Source organism: Stegodyphus dumicola, chromosome 3 (genome assembly GCF_044657685.1).
Source record: "Stegodyphus dumicola isolate Sdum_Otavi_A_Nest chromosome 3, ASM4465768v1".
Lineage (NCBI taxonomy): Eukaryota > Metazoa > Arthropoda > Arachnida > Araneae > Eresidae > Stegodyphus > Stegodyphus dumicola.
This window is the reverse complement of record NC_140770.1, coordinates 44,540,517-44,555,557: the sequence shown is the minus strand read 5'-3', so window position 1 is coordinate 44,555,557 and position 15,041 is coordinate 44,540,517. Positions and strand designations below refer to the sequence as shown.

The window sequence follows — 15,041 nt, the reverse complement described above, 5'->3', positions numbered from 1 at the left end:
GTCCCGAAAGGAATAAAGCAAATAACAAAAATATAAAAATTTCAGGAATCCGTCTTCAGATTTTAGTGCGGCATGAGCTTTCAAGTGTTTCATCCAATAATGTACATAGAAAGCAAACATCGCCGAATGATCTACAGCTGAAAGCTTTGGTTTTGAGATCAACTTTATGGAGAAAGTTTCCTCTCCTGTTTTATGACGATCTCATGATAATGTAAGTACCGGCGGAGAGAGCGGGTGAATGGTCAGAAAAATGGACGCCTCAAAAATCCTTCAATCATATGAAGGAAATCTATAAATAGAAGAATTCAGAGCAGAGCTTAGTGCATTATTCATCAGCGTTAAAGATGGTATGATGCAGGAAGAGTGTCTAACTGGATTTAAAAGGTAATATTTGTTGAAAAGTAAATTGAGATTTTATTTTTAACCAGGTTGTTGAAATGTTAAGGGAGAAATGTAACAACTTGTTGATGTGGTAGTCAAGACAAAATTGACTGATAGTTTTAGCTTTCTTGCAAGGGCTGACGTAGAATAATATGCTCACAGACTTAAAAAATAAATACGCAAAGTAATAAATTTAAATTACCAGAACAACAAAAAAAAAAAAAAAAAGAAAAACGTAAAAAGTAAATATGCAAAGGAAAGATTCATTTCTGAAAGTAATGGTGGTGCAGTAAAAGTAATGAAAATAAATTGTAATTATACGGTTCAAAATTAAATAGATTTTTTTAAAATTATGCAGTCAAGTATAACTTTATCTGATTATATGTTTTAAGATTTGCATTTTATGCACCGTGTTACGAGAAAAAATGAATTAGAAACCAAAACTTTGACACTCGCTTCTTTACCCACCATACCCACCAGAGCAGTAATATGACTCCTGAACACTGGCAATTGGGCGTGGGTTCAAATCCTAGCAAACAAAGAAATTACACGAATGCTTTCCCTGTGTTTCCTACAATTAGTGTAAATATGAGACACTTTCCCTTAGAAGGTCCTGTACGAAGTCATCACTGTCATTAGGCAGGTAGCTCTATTGTGATTTGTCATAGCTCAATCCAGTCTTCTGTGGCGACCTGAGAAAGAAACTATCTCTGTCCGCCATTGAATCCAACCGTAGGATTAAAAGTACTACAATATACTATAACAGAAAATGAGAATTTATCAGAAAACATATATTGTATATTTAACACTAAAATTTCAAATAATTTGCCGAGTTCATGGACGAGTTTTGGGGGGGGGAAGTATTCAAACAGACTCGAATAGTGACAGAAGCAAAAAAATTTGTCAAAGTGGAATGACTGGAATGAAAGTGGAAAAATATATGAGACTAGCTGACACTGATCCAATTGCGCTTCTTCTCTGAAACAGGTGTAATTTTTTAAAGACAAGGGTTAGAATTCAGTCTTAGATTAATTTTAGTTCTCAAATATTTCTTGAGTATACAGATTTACGTATTTATACAGATGTCAAATTAAGTCAGACAGATGTATTCTGTATTGGATCTTATAGGCATTTAGTAAGCTTATTGAAAATTCCTTCTTAAAACAAATCCTTTGGACACGCACTTCTGTATTATAAAGTAGATTCTCAAATCATTGATTCAACCCTTTGTACATATTTTTGTTCTAAAACTATTAGAACTGACATTAATTTTATCAAAATGTGTAACTGGAAATCTTAGATTTCTCTGTCCTTGATGTAATACTGAAATGAATTAAGTAACATGGAAAAATTTAGAGTTAAACTAAAACAAAGATAAAATGCATTTTTATTTCGAATAAAAGTAAATTTCAAGCGATAAGGAAAACTTCAAAAGAAAGTAGCTGACATTTATAATACACAAAAAGAAACCCTAAATATCCATTGCATCTAGTCTGTTCATCTGGATATATGTTGGAATGTTATCAGAAAGATTATAAACAAATCATGAGCAAAATAAAGTCTATGCTTACTAAAAGAGCATTATAAGAATGACCACTTGCAGAGCATTAAGACTTTTGACGAAAATTTTAAATATATAAAATATCCATCGCATCTGCATAAAATGCTTAGCTTAAAGTAGTCACGACCTGCTTTCAGCATAATTCTTCCAAGTAACCCAACTGGTATTTGAACAGCAAATTCTAGTTGTTTGATTGCCATTCATGTAAGTACCAGTGTTGCTCTCGGAGTGAGTTATAAGCATGGCCATACGTGACTACATCAGGTGACAACAATATTAAATGCCGTCTCTCCACTATCATTGCCTCGTGATAATTCTGATATACAGTCATTCACACTACAGCTGCAAGTTGCTGCTGTATGTCGAACGCCATCTTAGCAAATGACATAAGCGTGAATATTATTTGAAGCGAAACAAAGGAGTTTCAGTTCTAATATACAATGCCTTCATTTCCCTTTATAATACACCGGTACGCATTATATTTACTTCAAACATCTACCCATATTTCTGTCACTCTCTGTAAATACTTGTAACAGTTAAATACAGCCCCATAGTAATAAAATTATGGAATCAGAGTTTATGAAGTAACAAAGCCGTATACCCAGTTAAACATGCAAAACCTCGTTCATTCTTTAAAAATGTTCAGATTTAGAGGTTATTATCATTTACTGATAGTCAAAATGTGGGAACAGCGGTAAATACAATTTTATGATTTATTCTCCATTTTATGAGATCAAGCTGCAAACTTCAAACGGGTATTCATTTTTCTGTAATAAAAAAAAAAAAAAAAAAAAAAAAGATTAAACTGTATCTTGGACAGCAGCAGCGAAATGTTGTCGAAGTAGAAAGAATTAAGGATTTTACAACTTCAAATTCTAAAAAAAAGACATACAACTACACAACAGCAGCAATATAATTTTTACGCGGATAAAGAGTTTTACAGATAAAGAGTGCATCTAATAAAATAATAAAATAATGATTGCAATTATTAGAATAAAGGGAACTACTCTGATATGCGCCCTCAAGTCGCCAAATTTCTCGCCAAATATTTTTGGCGAGAAACTTCACGATGCCATATTACTATCTAAATTTTTTGTCTACATTTTGAACTTTTAGCCTAAAATGTCTCCAAAAACGCGGTTTTCGCACATGCAAAAACTACGTTTTGAACACACAATTTAGCTAAAAATCCGAAACAAAAACAAAAAATTTAGATAGCAAAAACGTAAAGTTTCTAACCAAAAATATTTGACAAGAATCCATGTACACAGCGACATGTTTTAACTTAAAAAAAAATCTACGAATTGCACAATGTAGGCAACGAACGAATCTACAAACTACGCACACCTCGCTTTAATAAATTAACATAACAACAACAAATTTCAAAGAATACCATGTACACAGCATCCTGTTTAAACTTAAAAAAAAATTCTACGAATTGCACAATTTAGGCAAGGAAGGAATCTACGATCTACGCACTCCTCGCTTTAAAAAAATAACATAACAAAAATAAATTTCAAATAATACCATGTACACAGCGTTCTGTTTCAACTTTAAAAAACATCTACGAATTGTACAGTCTAGACACTAAACAACAAAATAAACTAAAATAAATATCAAACAATTAAAAAAAACAACAATAACGACAGAAATTCAAACTAAAGAACCAATGAACATAGCATTCTACAAAATAAGAACAAGGATAAAATAAAATGCACTTACCATGAATTAATGCGTTTTCGAATAGCAGAAATATAAATTTCATACCGCCTTTAACATGCCGCCACGTAATCACTATCGTATTTACACGACAGCCAGACAAACTATCCAGAAAATTTATACTATGGTTCACAAATAAATAAAATCACAAATCCTTACTTCTATCATGCACTACCATTAAAAATAATCTCTCAGACTCTCTTTCCACACTTCCAAATACCCACTACCTCTCAACAGGATAGCCACAATCATATTTCCTTTTGCCGAACTTCAATTCAACAACTACCAATTTATCTTTCCCTCCCATCTTCTCAGACACAGATGCGAACCAACGAGCTCCAGCGAAAGATTTTTCAACGTCAACAGGGTTGCCATAGAACACGCAATCGCGCCAAAAACCAGCGCAGAACACATATCGCCACATTTGGTGAAATTAGGGCGTATATTAGAGTTGTACCGAATAAAGTAAAGTTTTCGAATAATGTAAGAGCAAATTTTTGAAAAGTGAAATAAAATTTTAACTGAATATATTTTCTACAGCGTCATATTTCGAACTGGAATCCATTTATCATTATTAAAAAATAAGAACACCTTTTCATGAAAGCTTTGAAAAAAAAAACCCGAAAAATGTGTGTTAAATTCCATTTTAAACAAAACAACCAAAGAGATATAAGTCAAATACTTAACATTAGCTGTACTTGGTTCGGCAGTACATATACTAAAATTGGAACGCTACTTAGCATCAGTTAGTTTATAAGGTATTTCTCCCGCCTTCTTGTCACTCCTTCGTGGTGTGGTGGTCTGCACGCCGGACGCGTATTCCAGCGGTCCGCGGTTCGATTCCCGGCGAAGGAGTTGCTAATTTTCCTTTCTTTGTCTTTTAATTTTTCTTTCTTTGTAATTTTTCTTTCTTTGTCTAACTATTTATTTCGTTTAAGAAATAAGTTTCGCCACATATCGCACACAGTTCGTTTTTCGCACATTTGTAAATTAAATTAAAATTACAGTCAAGTATTATTTTATAAGAAATATTAAAAACTAAACTGTACTTACATCAATTGAAAACATTACGATAGAAGTACAAATCTAAAAATTCCAATGTGGACACCACATGATTTCATTGTATGGCCGCTATTAAATATACACAATTTTTTTGCTGCATTTCATTTAAACTTAATTTCCACGAATTTCTTTAGAGATATATTTCTCATTCCATTAATTCAGTTCTTACTTCGTGGCAAAGCAAAAATACATAAAAACTCAAAATGTCTTCATTAAAAATTGTAAAGTACAGCAAACACAAAATACCAAATACAGTTAAAACAGATATAAAAATAATTTTTGCGGTTAAAATTAGAGTTTCTACTCAAAAACAAGTAATTCAGATATCGGCAGAAAGGCATATTTGTAGGTGGACGAAACCGAAAGTTTACCATTGGTTCCACTACACAAAAAAACATTGAAGATGCAAAAACTGACTTAATTCACTATTCTACTGAATTTCAAATGCAATGGCAGTTCGCCACTTTTAAATGGCTTAACTCGCCACTTTTAAATGGTTTTTAATTCTACAAATATTGCATATAGATTAACTAAAGGCATGAAAACCTCAACCGGAACAGAAAATCCATGTAATTCAATCACTTTTAAAGCTAAAAATGCACAATTTACCAACAATAAGAAGAGAAAACTAAACTCACCGAGCTAGGTAACAGAGTAGGAATATAGTATATATATATATGATAATATACGATTGGTGCAGCTGATTGCAAAGAAAAGAGAAATGTGCACAACTACATGTTATAGCAGTCACATATACAAAATTTCAACGTTCTACGGCTACTTGTTCTTTTCTTGACTGATGTCAAGAACAAAATCTCTTCTGAATTCCTTTTAAAACCATTTTAGAATCGTTTTACACAAAAATAATCTTTTATTCTGTCCGTACGTACAGATGTCAAGCAAAAACATCGTTCAAATACTTTCGTTGAAATGTGATACCCTAAATTTTTCGAGATTGCAATATTTCCTTTACAAGGATGTACAAAATGGGTGACTTTTTTCAGTACCTTTTTTATTTTATATTAACACAACTCTCATTCATTATACAAAAACACAGAAAACACTTTCAGGAAGACGCATTTTGAATTGTTTGTGTAGGTGTGTGTAATAGGACGAGTGGGGGAGGTATCGTAGATTGTCGTTAAAAAGTACTGAACGCCTTATGTGGCTATACTTTCTTTGACATTTTAAAATATATCGATGTCACGATACTTTCACTTTTAGTACTAAACCAATTTCTTCTTCAAAAGCATAAAAATTTTAATTCCTAAAAAGTTAAAATTCTTAACTCATATCATACAGTCTATGACACATTTCGAACGTTTTGTCTCTTTATGAAATAGATAATATTATAATTCTTCTTCCCAGCGAATGTCCAATTCCCATTTCTTTGCTTTGATTTTTCGCCTACCTTTGCTTGAAGTTGCAATATGATAAAATAAACAAATTGTAGATAACTGCCTAATTAGTATCATTTAAACATCTTCTTTTTAAAACAGAGCATAGACTCGGTTTTGCAGTCTAGGAAAATTTCAAAGCGTTCTAAAGTTTTACATTTTCCTAATTTTGTAATTTCATTTTAGATATACAATGATCTTAAAAACAGTTAGAGTTTGGAAATGTTTCCCAAAACTGGTGGATTATACCTTGACTGTAAAAACTAAAAGAACAGCTATAAAAAGCTATTTATGTCGATCCTTTCAATGACTCTAATAAAATACAGTTGGTTGATAGATCAATGTGTTCATGCAAACCAATGAGATTTGCTGCATAAAAATACGTAATGTTTTGCGTCTGTTTTTTCGGCACGTGTGGAAAGGCGCTCCAAATTCTAATTAGATCTGAAAAGCAAGTGGATGAAATTATCCCATGTGGAAGGTGGAACTCGTCACTGGAGGAGCATTTGGCTGATTGGTGAAAAATGGCATGCAAATGGAAGAATGGAAACAGGACAGAAATTGATGCAGGCTTGTAAAAATCCAAAAATATCCTTCAAGAATCTGGAAGCAGTTTGAAGTTACTGGTCATGTATGCAGACTACTGGGTGAAGGTCAAATATGAGCAACAACAGATTTTCAGGATCGTTATTTTGCAACGTCTGCTGAAAAAAATAGACTTCCGATTTCAGCCTAAATTGCAAGGAAGTTTGATGCGGTTATAAGAACTCAAGTATTAAAGCTACCTTAAGTTGTAGGCTGCATAAAAAAAGGGCTGTTTGCAAGAAAAATCTATGAATTTTGTTCCACTAATTTGGGCTGCAAAATGCGCCCAATTGCAGTGATATTATCATGATTGGAATAACACAGACTGAAATAAAATTCTTCTTAGAAATGAACTGGTTTTTGTTTGGAAAGTGATTTTAAACATGTTATATAGTCTGGAGCTAAATGTATGCTGTTAACCTGACACCATCAGTGCAGGGTGTCGGAGAAAAGTGGAGAAATCACGGCATTCGCGAATATTATTTTGAATGGCCGCAAAGACCTATGCATTTTTACTAGTATAACTATGGATATAGATATATGGAAGATATGAAGGCTTTGATCCTCATGTCAAATTGCTTAGGATTGCAGTGGGTAATAATTTCTTCCTCACAGCAGATAATTTTCCTTCCCATTAGCACTGCACTAGAGACCAACTATCTTGAGAATGAAGTGGTCCACTTTAGCACTGTCCCGACGCTTCAAGATGCTGTTCATGGTAAATCTAATACATAGTTCAATCTAATACATAGTGTGAAAGATCTCTGTAAAGCCCACAATTCAATCAGGTATGACCACACTTGATATTAATGTTCTACGTATATGCGAAAAATATTTGTAAAACAACTTTTCAAACCCACGCTTTATATCAAATTTCAACATTCTCTTGTTTCATTTTATTTTAAGCAAAAGGAAGCAATTCTGCATTTTGAAGGTATGCCAGACATTGCAACATGAAGATCTTGTAAAAATTCCATGTTCTTAGCTGAAACATTCATTCAAGCTACATCCATTTTCATAGTTGTTACTTTGACTTTTCCGTTAACGTATTAGACAATTGGAATAAACTCCAGTTATCAAGTTTGTGTTCTGTTCTATTTGGTCTAGCTGCCATCCGATATCAGAAAGACTTAAATTCTATGCTGATTTGTTAAATATTAAAGACACGTACAAAAAATTCATTAAAATTAGTTCAGCATTCGGTAGTATTACAGAGAAATAGAATTTACTGCAATATTTGATCTAACCATACCTCAACCTTTCATTTCCATATCTACATTTTTAGTATCTTAAACCTTTTCTGCATTTAAGCAGTTTTTAATAATTACCGATTGTGAATACACATCACCACAGATAATTTAAGAGATAATCATACTAAAATGCATTTAGCTATATTATTGCCTTGAAACTTTATGTTTACTATGGATGCAGATATCCATTTCAACGTTTTAATACCGACGCCCACACAGTATAATGGTTAGGGGGGCGACTGCGATACCAAACTACCCGGGTTCGAATCCCGGAGAAGGCATGTATGTAACTGTCCGTCTCTTTCATAGGAGTTAAAGATGGCCCACCTATTAGGTGCCTCCATAATAAAGTGACCACCACTTTTGGAGTTAGTAGTGGCTAAACCGAAGTCTGCTGAGGGACCACCATTAGTTTTTAAAAAGGTTTTAATGCCTCTATTTGTCTAATTGCTGTAGATATGTAAATCTTTTAGCATTTAGCAGTAACTGACTGCTTATGTCGGTCATGGTACTAAAAATTAATTATTCTCTTCACATTTGTTTTAAAAATAAATCCGTGTCAAATTTTACCCAATAAAAAATCTCATGTGGTCAGCACATGATCTTTCCCCAATTTCTTGTTTTACAGAACAAAGAGCTTTATTTAAAATATCAAGTCATACTTTGTTTAAAGCTCATTACTTTTTAAAACATGTAATTGGCTGATCATTTGCAAATGAAATCTAATATCTTTACATTGTCTATAAAACATTATCAATATAAATATACATATATATATATATATATATATATATATATATATATATATAAATTATAAATATAAATTCTCAATATAAATTTTAAACACTATTTTATTCTTTTATACAATGAAAAATGATAATAATGTGCGCTAAGTTATACATCTATTCTCATGATTTGACTTTAAAATATCGCCATCGCTCGCAATACATCCTCTGGCATACAGTGTTTCGGATTAAAAATCAGTGACTTAATAATCACAAATTTTTAAAAGTAGCATATCTTTAGAATTCTCGAGAGAGTGTTAAATGTTGGCATTTATTTTTTTTAATCTTCCCTCACTTCATATCAGTGTTCAATTTTCTTAATAAGATGAGGAACGTTTCCATCTATCATTTTAGCTTTATTTATTAAATACCACTTTCCCCGCACTTAAATAAATAAAATTTAACAACAAAATCACAAAATATTTGAAAGCAGCATATCTTTAGAATTCCCAGTATAGAGATAAATATTGCCAACCTTTTTTTTTTTTTTGTATTTGCTATAGTATTTATATTTGCTGTATTTTTTTAAATATTATGTTTTTTAGAATAATGCACAAAGATAACATTTGGTGGTATACATATTTCTATTTAAAAAGTGATTCGACACAAAAGTGAAACATAATCAAAATTGAGAATCAAGGCTAATTCATTTAATTGCTACACAACTGCAATGAAATAAAATGGAATGGAATGGAACTCCATCTGATAAAATTGACTTCAGTTTAAAAGAGAGCTTATCTTCACAACGAGCTTAGTTAAATGTATTTGACAAATTCCAAGAATAAATCTAATCTTTGTAAACTTAACATATTTTTCCTCAACTACTTTCATATTTTAAACACCGAGTTTGAGAAGTTTTAGATTACATCATAATATGTACGTCATGATTTCGAATGCGCAGTCGAAGCCTGGAACTCTTAACAGCTTTCGATAACAGTCATGGCTGAGCAGATAATAATAGCTGAAGGTAAAAACAATGATGACGCAATTAACACACTTGGACATGAAGAATTTCCAGTCTTTATTTCCACTCATATAAAATGATCTTGGTAGATATTTAACCAATCATAATGAAATCCGATACATTTTTATGATTCAATCACAATGACATACGATACATTTTTATGATTCAATCATAATGACATACGATAAATTTCTATGTACATTAGGTTTATAAAAGAAATGATTCAGGCATTATAATGAAGCGAGGCGGGGAGGTATTAACAATATAAAAGCTAGAAGAAGAATGACGTAATTGGCTCGCCAGAGGTATTTATTTATACCAAAGTAGGTGTGATTCGAGAGGCAAGCTATGATTGGTTAACATTAATTTATTTGCCCTTTTCACATACCGTTACATAACATAGAAATATCTTGAATTTGGGAGAACAGATGAATTTAGGGAGAGATCATCAAATCTAGATTCGTTAATTTTGAGGTCGCCAATTATTTTTAAAATCGCTATCGTATTTTCTTAGATCTTACATATACATTTTACGAAAGTCACTTCATAGCTTCAAGTAAAGTATCACTTCTGATTTATCAACGTCAGCCAAAATTTAATATGTTGTTTTCATTGATATAAAAGTCTTAATACTAAAATTAAAAAGTTTTGGATTATGTTTTAATACAGGTTTTCATTAAAAACTCTTATGGGCTACATGTAAATTACCTTTCTCAATTGTCTAGTTTTACCCAAAGTCTAATTAAATCTTTATACATTACGAAAGTTTAAAGAAGGAAAACAGAAATTCTTGGAACTTTCATATCCTGGACAAAAAAATCTTTACATGTATACACACGGACATCATTGCGAAAAAAAGTAAAATCCTGCTGTGAAGAAGACTGTGTTTATTCGCTGAAAACTTATTCTCGAATGTTTGGACTGAAACTATGTACAGAGGTTGCAGAGAACGAAAACTTCAAGTTAGATAATCTATGTTAAATAATTGTAAAAGAAAATTAGACAGCCATTTGGTTATATTGATGCAGGAGATGTCAAAATATGCAGTGCCCTCGGCGGGATTTGAACACAGTACTTCCTGACTGCTAGCCGGACATGCCATCCAATTACACCAAAAAGACTTTATATATTCTCCCTTTTAAAGGGTGACTGAGGAGGAGGAGGCCGTAGTCGCCAAATCCTGGTGGTGATGAATCATCTTTATCACCTTTTAGTTCAGTGGCCATTTAAAGTGTCATTTTTTATAATTTTTTTATATTAGGAAATAAGAAACCTTCAGTGGCTCTGCTGGGATTGGAGCATCGAATTTATTGATTGCTAGCCAGACGTGATGGTATCCAGTTACGCTACGAAGACAAAATACCTTATATCATTTATTACACAAAAATAACACACATTTTTCATTTTGCATAAGCATTTTACGTTAAAAGTTAAATTTTTAATTTTATTTAAAGGGAAACATTCTTATTTTATTATTTCTCATTAAGATCTTCAAAGAAAGCTCTTTTAAAGTGATATATAATATGACAGGGATGCAAAAGACTAAATTTTACAAAATGTAAAATATTAAATAACTAACCACGCATCCCAAAGTGCAAAGACCTTTAGTTTCTCTTTCATGTTTGCTCCTTAATCATTAAAGTATTAAAAACGATTGAAATGTTCTGCAAAGCAAAAAAAAAACACAAATATATTTATTTTATTTGCTGTTTATGATCACAGAATTTTCATTTATCATATGCATTTAAAGCTAGAGCGATATTTGTTGTTATACCAAGAGAAAAAAGATGAAAGTGAAAGAGATGAAACGAAATGGAATAATTATAAATACAAAGCTTCCAGTGAAAGAGTTCGAAAATTTGATTCAAACAAGTTAATGAATAACATGTTAAGATAAATAATATGAAATGGTTCAACGACCGCAAACTAATCTGAAATTGCTACAAATTCAAGAGCAAAATCCTGAACCTTTTCTTCAGAAGAATAAATTATGAGCCTTGAAGCAAAAAATATTAATAACAAAATTAATTCAAGAATCAGATTGAAAAAACAGTTTCAATTATAAGAGGACTGAGTTCGAGACTAAATACAAAGGCGCAGCTGTCGCTTGCATTATTGAATGTTCAAAACAAACGACATCCCATAAATTCTAATTATTCCTAAACATCGACAATAACTGCTTTTGTTATTTTGTATGCTCCAAAGATATAAGAAATCTGAGAATCATTTAAAAAAAAATCTGAAAGTTTTCAGACTGGTCGCCTAAAAACGTTGCTAAGGTTTCTATAATCTCCCTGAACTCGCAATCTACCAGACTGGTCTTGCACTCACTCTTACTTACGATTTTTTTTAAGTGTGTTTGGCTTTATTGTTAAGCATCATTTTCTTCGAACTAACACCACATGCACTTCAAATACAAAAATCACAAAAATTTCAAAAGCAGCAGAGCAGCATATAGTTTACACTACCCGATGGAGTGTTAAGTGTTGCCATACAAATTTATATTCTTTTCAATCTTTTATCAGTTTATAATTCCAATGTTTAGTTTCCTCAGTAGGACGGTTAACAAAAAAAAAATTATCGTTTTATAATTAACGTTTTATGTATTAAATTTATTTGTTAAATATCGTGTTCTTCGCACTTACGCCACCTACAATCCAATTAAACAACAAAATCACAAACTAATTAAAAACAGTAAAACTATTTTTAGAACTTCCGATAGAATGTTAGAGGGTGCCATACCTATTTTTATATTCGCTATTTTATTTCTTAAGAAACTAGCCGCTCGCACGACTAGCCGCCTATCATCTAGAGTTAACTAGAGTTATCATGAAAATAAAAAATACAAAGATTTTAATGAGTCCCGCTAGTTTAATTTCATAAAAATATTGAATATTTCTAATCAAGCATCTCATTTTAATACATGTTATTTAAATCAATCATATTAAAAATAGTAAACGATATTCGTAAGAACTCTGTTTATTGCTTTTAAGTAGTTTAGTTTATTACCGAATAATCTTCCTAATTAAATGGAAAATATTTACAGAATGGCTTTACAGAATGGCTACACGCTGGTGAGTGGAAGATAAAATTATTTTATTTCCAGTCCAGCTATGCATTGTTTTCATAGAGCCGATTTTGTTAATTAATGGTGAAAGACTTTTCTCACATTACATTTTTTTCGAATGGCAACAGTCTCGTGCTCTGTCCATAAATCTTCGCACAGTATTGACGCTGCTTGTTTCAAATAGTTTACTATCTTAATCAAAAATTCATTAAATCTTTACAATATATAAAACAAATTCAATCTTCGAGCTTTCAGATGCATAAGTTCTGGAGAAGGAATACGTTAAACAAAGTTTGATGGGTTTACTGTCGTTTTATCACTTGAATGTAAGCCCACAACCCTACAAGATAAGTAGCGAATTATCGCTAAGTCTAAAGATAGTATGACAGAGACTTGAGAAAGTTTAGAAAACTTTTATTAAACTGAAATTTAACATAAAAGGCAGGACTTGTGCTACAAATAACCTCTAATTGTGGCGATATAAATTAATCAGCAGCAGATACTTAAATATAAACTTTGATGAGAATAATCTAAGTCTACACAGTGAAATAAATAAGCTATAAACTGGTTCAAATGACTTTACCGGAGCGTATGTTTAAAGGAATCGTCTGCGGGAGAATGTGCAACCGAAATAATTACAGTTACATTGAATTGGCATATGTCTAATAGAACTGCCAGAAGCTCTCATTCCCTAAAATCAAAAACTTCAATTTAAAAACACTTATTTCTAATTTTCATTTAGGTGAGGAATACAGAAAGAAAAAACTGGGGTAAAAAACGGAATAATAATAATTGTTTAATTAACATAAGAACCTTAGAACATGTAATTCACGTTCAGCGAAAATATTTGATTTATAAGTCTGTATATACAAACAAAGTTAATACAAAAGTGATGGGACACTTGTGCTTTACAAAAGGAAACTGTTGTAAAATAAATTAAAAAAACATATAAAAATCTTTTGTGGGTGTGTTTCATACTTAAATTTAGTAACAATTATTACATAACATACATTTTCTCAAAATATTAAAATATAAATTTAATAAAAATACAATTGCTTAGGACGGAGCAAAAAATGGCTCACATAAGTGATGGGACACTTACTTTTCCATCAAATATTTATCCAAAAATGTTACTTTTTAAAAGGTTTCAATATTTTGTTGGATTTCCTTTTACTTCTAAAACATGACTTAATCTTCTTGGTATGGATTCGACTAATGTTTTTGTGATTTCGGGAGTGATTTTATCCCATTCTTCTTGAAGCACCGATTTTAATTGTTGCTTTGAAGAAATGGTGTGTTTGCGAATTCTTGATTCCAATTCTTGCCAAATATTCCTATGGGATTTAAGTCTGAGGATTGTGGTGGTGTTTTTATTATTTCAGGACAGTTATACAGCAGCCAGAGTCTAACGTTCAAAGCAGTGTGCTTGGGGTCATTGTCCTGGTAGAATTTAAAATCGTTATGAAGGTATAATTTTCGTGCTGAAGATTTCAAATTTTGATTTAAAATGTCAATATACTTGTACTAATCCATTATACTGTCAATAAAAACAAGATTACCAACTCCAGCGGACGACATACACCCCCATACCATAATTCCTCCTCTACCATGTTGTACTGTTGGCACCAAGTTCTGTTTGCGAAATTCTTCTCTGGGTTTTCTCCACATCAAGATTCTACCGTCAGAACCAAATATATTAAATTTACTCTCATCACCAAATAAAACTTCATTCCAGTAATCAGAATTCTTATTTATGTTGGATTTTGCGACCAGTCTGAGTTTTCTATTGTTTTCACTTACGAAGAATTTTTTCCTGGCTGCTCTACCGTGATATCCAGCAGATCGAATTACTCTTCTAATAGTCTCAGGATTAACAATTACTCCATATAATACTTGTAAATCAGCAAAAACTTTAGAAGCACTCACTTTTGGATTTTTTTTAATATTTCGAACGATAATTCGATTTATTCCATTGGATGGCTTTGATGGTCGGCCAGGTCTTCTTTTATCCTGAATCATACGATTCTTTTTATATCGTTTAATGATATTGAAAACTGTTGAATGACTCAAGTTAACTGTTTCAGCAGTTTCTCTAATAGATTTTCCACGTTCAATATGCAAATTAATAACTAATTTTCGAATTTCAGGCAAAGTTTCTTTTCGTTTAGCATTCATGGCTGCCCAGAGCTAAAAAACACAAAAATTCCAAAACAAACTGGAGAGAAATACTGAAGACGATTTTATAAATTATTGCCAATTGCTTTTAAGTA

General features: G+C 31.7%; 1 protein-coding gene across 1 annotated transcript in view; it reads right to left on the bottom strand.

The window, feature by feature from the left end:
* Window positions 1-15,041, bottom strand: part of LOC118198837 (ankyrin repeat and fibronectin type-III domain-containing protein 1-like) — a 1,134,269-nt gene that overhangs the window by 595,495 nt on the left and 523,733 nt on the right. The gene's annotated exons all lie outside the window — the stretch shown is intronic.